The sequence below is a fragment of the Zingiber officinale genome, chromosome 4B (assembly GCF_018446385.1).
Source record: "Zingiber officinale cultivar Zhangliang chromosome 4B, Zo_v1.1, whole genome shotgun sequence".
Taxonomy (NCBI): domain Eukaryota; kingdom Viridiplantae; phylum Streptophyta; class Magnoliopsida; order Zingiberales; family Zingiberaceae; genus Zingiber; species Zingiber officinale.
The window spans coordinates 55,054,239-55,062,175 of record NC_055993.1 but is presented as its reverse complement, the minus strand read 5'-3'; positions in this window follow the sequence as shown (position 1 = coordinate 55,062,175).

The window sequence follows — 7,937 nt, the reverse complement described above, 5'->3', positions numbered from 1 at the left end:
TTTTAATGCATGATAGTGATTGGCTAATTTTATGACTCCGTTTGTTTCTGATTTTATTATTAAGATCAGGCTAAAATTATTTTCTTTAATTACTAAAGAGTTTGGATTTTATGGATGGGTAGTTTTCTAATTCCACCGTACACGTATTAGCCTAAAAGATCCACTGTTCTAGTATAAAATTGTATTATTTAAACTAGTTGATATATTTAATAGTTTTAATAATTAATGTAATTATGAAAAGTTAAATATTTCGATTACTTCAGTGGACAAAATTGAATTATCCATTTTAAATATTTAATAGTTTTGATAATTAATATAACTATCAAAAGTGAGATATAGTTTTGATTGTAACGACCACCCTTCTTATTACTACTACTACTCTCTAAGAGTGACCGTTACTTATCTACTAACTCTACTTAACTGGTATAATTAAAAACCACGAGGAATCCCTATCGAAAAATTTCGGCAGAGTCTCCCCTGTACCGGTGACCAAATTATCAATACAAACAAACTATACTCAGCCACAGGTGGCTGGAACATATATTTTCACAACCACGCAGTATAATATCACAAATAAAAGAAGGAAACTACCCTAACAATAGCAAACAACAATATCACTCCATCAACAGAACTCAACTATAAATGCGGAATAAACTTAATTACAATCTTGACTTATAATAGCATTTAAAGAAAACTAAAGAACTCTAAACAGAAAAGTCTTAACAATTCCTTAGCAAACTCTTGATCTCCCCATAGTCCAGCCATCACACACCTTCATCACCACCACCTTGTCGCCTTCCTTGCTAAATCTTTTCCTTTCCTTTATCTGCAGTAGGAGGAAGTGCAGTCTATAAGCATAAAGCTTAGTGAGCGCTATCTACTCACAAAAACTCGATATGCATGTATATAAATAAAAACATGCTAAAACTGAATGCTAACATATAAAACTACTCATGCTCATATATAGCAAAGGAATCATGCTAACTGAAATACTAAACATGTATAGCTAATCATGCTCATAAACCAATAAAAGAAGCATACTAAACATGTAAAGCTACTAAACATGTAAAACTAAACATGCTGAATAATCTAGTAGCAAGAAACAAATAAAACTACTACTGCATGCTTCAAATAACAAGAAACTAAACTTTCTAATTCTAAACATATTTGAAGCTTGTTTCATTTGTTTCAAAACTTATACTTTAATACTTCAAAATAATAATAAACTTCTTTTGGGCCCAGCATTGTACCAACTTTTTGCGCGCATCCTTAATAAGAGTCGAGGTAGCTAATCCCGAAACTACTAAGGAACTTCTAGGCCTTGTGCCTAGGGGCATCTTGGAGCCCATCCCTTTGGACCTTGTGTCCGGTACATGCCCTTTAAAAGTAAAATACTTTCTTTTTAACTATAACTTCTTTATACTTGCCCTTACTTGGCATTTAAGCAAACACCTTGTGTGCGCTTTTGATATTCCACTTCTGGAATTAAGATCAAATTAAAGCCTTGGTCTTTCTTCGCTTATAACTTCTCATATTAGTCCAATAGCAAAGGACTAAAAATAGGAATCAATACTGCTCATGTTAAACTGATAGCAAAGGAAACTGTACGTCTAATAGCAATAGAAAAGAAGTCTGCTCATGCTTACAAATAGCTAAGGAAAAGCTAGAAAAAGAAAACTGCTCTTCTATTAGCAATGTAAAAGAAATCTGCTCATTCTAATTAATTCCAACAAAGTGGAACATAAGGAAAGAATAATTTCTGCTACAATCAAAAGTTACCACATGATATACTAAAGCATATGTTGTTCATGTCCAGTTAATGGCATACAAACCTATTCTGCAAAGCTAACATAGAATGATATACTTAAACACATGTTATTCTCAAATCTCCAATTATCTCAATGTTGTACCGTATACTAAACTAAACCCCTAATCAACATCAATAGCTACTAGAGAAACTGAAAGTGAGGTAGATGATTTTATCAATACCAACATTCTAATTGGTACAAAGAAAGATAGATAAAAAGAACAAACCATTTACCCCCACCATTAAAAAAAAACAACATTCTTTAAGCTAGCATTCAACGGAACCTACAGATTTCACCATTTAACTTCTAGAATTCAAAATTATCTACAAGCAAACTCTAAGGTTTCATGCAAGGCTTCGGAACAAGGAAAAGAAACAAGGAATGAACTTCGGTGCTATCCCAATGCTGTATACCCTGATCCGGAAGCAAAGAACATAAATTAAACCTCCTACTTTATAAAATTAGATCCCCACTGCAAGGTCAAAGTTTTCCAAAACCTAACAATTCCCCTTTTATTTCCCTAATGAAACTCACGACATTTGTACCCTTTTGAACCTCACGGCAGAACTTCAAAAACAAAACAAGAGAAAAACTCTAAATCAATGCCACAAGGAGGATTGTTCATGCTCGGCAAAGAAATGAAGAAGGAAAAATCACGGAACTACTCCTACTGCAGGTGAGAAGCAACTCACCTTGGGTTCTTGGACTTACAACCGGAGAAAGAGATCTAGGGTTCGGATGAGGTGAAGGTTTCGGCGATCCCTTCCTATCCGCGTGTTCTCCTTGACGAGGAGACCACAAATCCATGAACAACTCCCGAAAAAAAAGTCCTCGTCGTCCGCCAGAAACGAGCCCTAGCGCCGTCGCCCCCTTTTCGCCCGAGAGAGAAGAATCGCGCTATCGGGAGAGAAAAGGAGAGGAAAGTTTTGGTTTAGGTCACGAGAAAAACACTTAACCCTTTATAACCTAATATTTCTGTCATCAATTACAACTTAAATATAATCCATTCTTTCCTTAATTAACAAAACTCGCTGGCACAGCTGGTCAACCGAGTTTTAACCAAGTTAAAGGTCTCGGCTTCAATCCCTCAGCCGCGCACTTTTTCCCAATTTATTCCCTAATCATTAACTATGCTATAAACTTAGTTCTCACCATATAAGGTTAACAAAACATTGTAGCTCAGCTGGTTGGGCCGGTTTTGCTTGGGTCAGTCCGACCCGAGGTCGTGGGTTCGAATCTCACCTTCAACGTTTTTTTTTTAAAACTTCTTTCTTTTTGTAACCCTACTAAACGACCTCCAAAAATTACGTAAAAATACTCTAAAAATTTCTAAAAATCTCTAGAATATTTTAAAAGTATTTCCAAATATTTTCATGGACTTTTAGAACTTGAAATAGGGAAAATTGGGTCGTTACAATTCCCCATACCTTATAAAAAGTTCGTCCTCGAACTTAGAACAATTCTGGATACTTCTGTCTCATACTGTCCTCACGCTCCCAAGTGATTTCCTCGTGCTTCTGGTTCTGCCAGATGACCTTCACTAGTGGCACTTCTTTATTTCTTAGTCTCTTGACTGCTCTGTCCACTATCTGTGTAGGTCTGCTCTCATAACTAAGATCCTCTTGGATCTACAATGACTGAGGCTGAATCACTTGGCTAGGGTCGTGGAGACACTTCTTTAGCAGAGAGACATGAAAACATTATGTATTGCTGACTTGTCCTGTGGTAAATCCAGCTTGTAAGCTACTTTCTCAATCCTTTCTGTGATCAGGTAAGGTCCTACATAACGAGGACTTATTTTGCCCTTCTTGCCAAATCTCATCACTCCCTTCATAGGAGCGACCTTGAGAAAAACTGAATCCCCTACTTGGAAATTCAAGTGGCCTATGGCGTGTGTCAGCATAACTCTTATGTCTACTCTGGGCTGTCTCAATTCTCTGTCTGATCTTCTGAATAGCCTGAGTAGTCTCATCTATCAGCTCTGTCTGAATGCCCAGTTCCACTTCCATTTCTTTTCTCTCACATGCTTCTTGCCAGCAAATGGGTGATCTGCACTTTCTTCTATACAACGCCTCATAAGGTGCCATCTTGATAGTGGCTTAATAGCTATTGTTGTAGGCAAATTCAACTAAGCACAAATACTTGCACCAACTTCCCTTGAAATCTAGTGCACAAGCCCTGAGTATATCTTCTAAGATCTGGTTTACTCGCTCTGCCTGTCCATCAATCTGAGGATGGAAGGCTGTACTGAACTTGAGTTTGGTGCCTAGTGAAGTCTGAACACACTCCCAAAAGTGAGAGGTGAAGCGTCCATCTCTACCGGAAACAATAGACTTCGGAACTCCATGAAGTCTGATCACTTCCTTAACGCACATTTGTGCCAACTGCTCTATAGAGTGGGACACCTTGATGGCTAGAAAATGGGCAGACTTGGTCAATCCGTCCACTATTACCCATATTGCGTCGTATCCATTCGTGGTTCTTGGAAGACCTGTTATAAAGTCCATGAATATGTCTTCCCACTTCTATTCTAGTATTGGAAGAGGTTGCAGGACTCCTCCTGGTCTCTGGTGTTCTGCTTTGACTCTCTGATATGTCAGGCAGGTACTGACATATTTAGCAACATCTCTTTTGAGTCCAAACCACCAGAATCTCTGTTTCACGTCTTGATACATCTTGGTAGAACCAGGATGCACGGAATAAGGTATACTATGAGCTTCTTCTAAAATTTTCTTTCTCAGCTCTTCGTCATTGGGGACACAAAGGCGGCTCCCCTGATAAAGAATTCCACTGTCTGATACTCGAAACTCTGAATTTCCTTCTTCTTGTATCCCTTACTTGATCTTTTGGATATCAGGATCTTCACTTTGCTTTCTCTGTATATCCCCAAGCAGGGTTGACTCTAAGGTTAATGCAGAGAGTTACCCATAAATAATTTCGATTCCAAAATTTGACAACTCCTTCTGCAGTGGTAGGGCTAATGATGACAAGGACATCAGGGATGCACTGGATTTTCTGCTTAGTGCATCTGCCACTTTGTTGGCTTTGCTGGGTGGTAGAGGATTTCACAGTCATAATCTTTGACCAACTCTAGCCACCTACGCTGTCTCATGTTTAAGTCCTTCTGAGTGAAGAACTACTTAAAACTCTGATGATCTGTGAAGATTCTACACTGAACTCCATACAAATAATGTCGCCAGAGTTTCAGTGCAAAAACCACAGCTGCCAACTCAAGATCATGAGTGGGATAGTTCTTCTCGTAGCCTTTGAGTTGTCTGGAAGCATAGGCTATGACTTTTCCTTCTTGCATGAGTACAGATCCTAAGCCCATCTTGGAAGCATCACTGTAGATGTCAAAACTCTTGTCACTTTCTAGAACTATCAGGATAGGAGCACTGGTCAGTCTCTGCTTGACCTCTTGGAAACTCTGCTCACATTTATCTGACCATTCAAACTTCTTGTTCTTCCTGGTGAGGGCTGTTAGTGGAGAGGCTATCCTGGAAAAGTCCTCCACGAACTTCCTGTAGTACCCAGCTAAACCAAGGAAGCTTCTATACTCTCTGGCATTCTTGGGTCTACTCCAGTTGTTGACCGCTTCTATTTTGGCTGGATCCACTTGGATACCTTCTTTAGAAATAATGTGACCTAGAAACGCCACCTGCTCCAACCACAACTCACACTTTGAGAATTTAGCATAAAGCTATTTCTGCTGTAGAGTCTGCAGAACTATTCGCAAGTGCGTGTCATGCTCCTCTGGGGTTCTGGAATAAACTAGAATGTCGTCGATGAACACAATGACAAATTTGTCAAGGTATTCTCTGAACACCCTGTTCATCAAGTCCATGAAGACCGTTGGCGCATTAGTCACACAAAAAGGCATGACTACAAACTCGTAGTGTCCGTATTTGGTCCTGAAAGCTGTTATGGGTATGTCACTTTCCTTCACTTTCAACTGATGGTACCCAGAGCGCAGGTCTATCTTGGAGAACGCTGTTGCCCCTCTCAATTGATCAAATAAGTCGTCGATCCTGGGAAGGGGTATTTGTTCTTGATTGTCACTTGATTCAGAGCCCTGTAATCTATGCACATTCGCATAGATCCGTCCTTCTTCTTGACAAACAACACAGGAGCTCCCCAAGGTGAGTGACTAGGGCGAATGAAGCCTTTGTCAAGTAACTCCTGTAGTTGTGCTTGTAACTCTTTCAACTCTGCTGGAGACATGCGATACGGAGTTTTTGAAATTGGACCAGTACCAGGAACCAATTCAATCTCAAACTCCACTTCTTTATTGGGAGATGGCCCAGGTAGCCCTTTTGGAAATACCTTTGGATACTCACAGACTACCCGAACATCTTCCTGCTTGGGTCCTTCTTGTTATCTTTGTCCTTCCAGCTCTGATTACTTGACTGGGTTCTCTGTTTCTCCACTATCTTGTCTTCTATCTTGACTGACTTGTGTTGCGTTTGTTGTGCCTTGATGCTGTTCAGATAGTACTCACTAATGCCCTGTTGGCTAGCTCTTCACCAATCTATGGTCGGTGAGTTTCACTACTCACATTAGGTGTTATTTCCAGTCTCAGCGTTAGGAGCATCAGTCTGACTCGTTCTTTCACTGTACTTACTAATTCTAGGCAAAGGTGAGCTAGCCTGTTAAATCTTTTAACCGCTTCTTCTACTGGTAGGTCACCTGGTCTAAATTCTATAAACTCCTCATAATGTTTATTGGTGATCCATTGGCGGAAGAACTCTTAGTAAAACTCTATCTCAAAGTCAACCCAGCTCATCTGGTTGACTGCTCTCTTACTCTTAACTCGCTCCCACTACATACAAGCATCTCCAGATAGGCAGAAAGAGGCACACTTAATGGTATCAACCTTCTCGACTTCTGGTCAGTCAAGAAGCTCCATTGTGCTCTGAAATGTCTTGAACCAAGCCTAAGCATCCCAGGGCTCAGTCGTGCCTGAGAATCTTTCTGGTTTCAGCTTCAGCCATTGGATGAGGTATGCTTCTTGTCTTCTAGGTGTTGTGGCGACTTCTGTTGGTGCGGGAAGCATCCGACGATCGAACTCGTGTTTTGATAAAGGCAAAGATTTCGAAGTTAAGATGTTTTTTAGTCTAACAAGCCTACTTGAGGATTTTAGGAAAGTCCTAGCTGCGGTTAGGCAAAGGGAAAACCCTAGGGGGCGGTAACCCTAGGTCATAGGGGGTGGTAACCCTATGCGGAAAGTCTTGGCAGGTCGATGACTTCAGGCAAAAGTCCTAGGGGGTGGTAACCCTAGGTGAAAAGTCCTGGTGTCGCGAACCAGGTGAAAGACTGGACTAGCCGGGGAAGCGGATGTCCAGCAGAAAGTCGAGCAAAAGTCCAATCGATCCGGAGGATCGACTAGCAACAGTAAATCTCCGAGTGGAGTAGGTGAGGACGCGCCCCGCAGAGGGAACAGATGGCGCTTGGTCGACCTTGGGCTTCCTACTGGAAATCCAAAGTCAGACTGACAAATCAAGATCAATTATTACTTATCGTGTTTTATCGATTCTAACACTCTTGTGGTATTTTGTTCGGACTAACCTTTGTTTGCGGTGAGGAACCTGCCGAAAGGGTCCGGCGCCGAACAGTCCGCGCCGGACCAAATTCTATCCCCTGCGCGACTTCGCCACGTGGTGCATCCTGGTTGGTTGGCCACGTCACACTCCAGGCGCCCGGAAGGGATCCAGGCGCCCGGAATCGCATATAAAAGGAGGGTTGAGGTGCAGCTTCAAGGAACAATGAATTCTAGGTGATCTTTCATCAACACGCTGCTCCAAAAGATGCTCCGAAGTGCTACTACAAGTGCCCGACGACCCGAAGCTTCAGAATTAGCATTTCTTGTTGTCGGTATAATTTTTGGTAGCTTTTATTTGTACTCATAATTGTAATCTTTTTAACGAGCTTATAGTTGTTGCCCACCGGAAGCGATCAAGGATCGCGGGCCTTCGAGTAGGAGTCAACTTAGGCTCCGAACGAAGTAAAATCGACTTATCTCTTTGTGTTGTCTCTTTATTTTTATTTCCGCTTATTCCGCTGCACGTTTTAACTCCGATAGTTTTCCGATAATCGAACGAAATAGCCACGAGCGCTATTCACCCCCCCCCT